Here is a 624-nt window from a genome sequence, read left to right as displayed (position 1 = left end):
GAATAAAAATGATTTTATAAGTAAAAATTTAATTATAGTTAATTTCATGTGAAGTTAATAATTAAGAATTGTATATTAGAAGATAATTTAATCAAACTTAATAAATTATTTAATAACTCTCAACTATCAACTTCACATAAAATTAATTACATTTGAGTATCTACCTATTTTGTATCACTAACAAAGAAGTTAATATTATTAAAAAAGAAGTAGATTATTATTTCAATATAGTTGAGGAAGTAGATTAAAAAAGAAGTTAATATTATTATTTCAAAACTTCCTTAACAAAGTAAGTATATAGCATCATGTGATTATGCCTATAATTTGTACTTCAATTCAGCTCGAGTAACATAAGCGTGAATTGTACGGAAAGACTACAATAATTTCAAAAACTCTACTATCCATTAATTATTGGAGAGAGTCATTTTAGATAAGGTTCAGTGTGAGTAATTAAGTCGACATTTAGCAAGGACAACGTTGCAATTTTGATGAATAAAATATTAGGTTAGAGAGTATAGACTCAAAGGAAGTGCTGCTGCACTTAAACAAAACTGAATAATAATAGGGTTCATGATACGATACTTATGCTATTCTAATTATTGTAGTTATAATATTTTTAAAAAT

Source organism: Arachis ipaensis, chromosome B06 (genome assembly GCF_000816755.2).
Source record: "Arachis ipaensis cultivar K30076 chromosome B06, Araip1.1, whole genome shotgun sequence".
Lineage (NCBI taxonomy): Eukaryota > Viridiplantae > Streptophyta > Magnoliopsida > Fabales > Fabaceae > Arachis > Arachis ipaensis.
Note: the sequence above shows the minus strand (reverse complement) of the source record.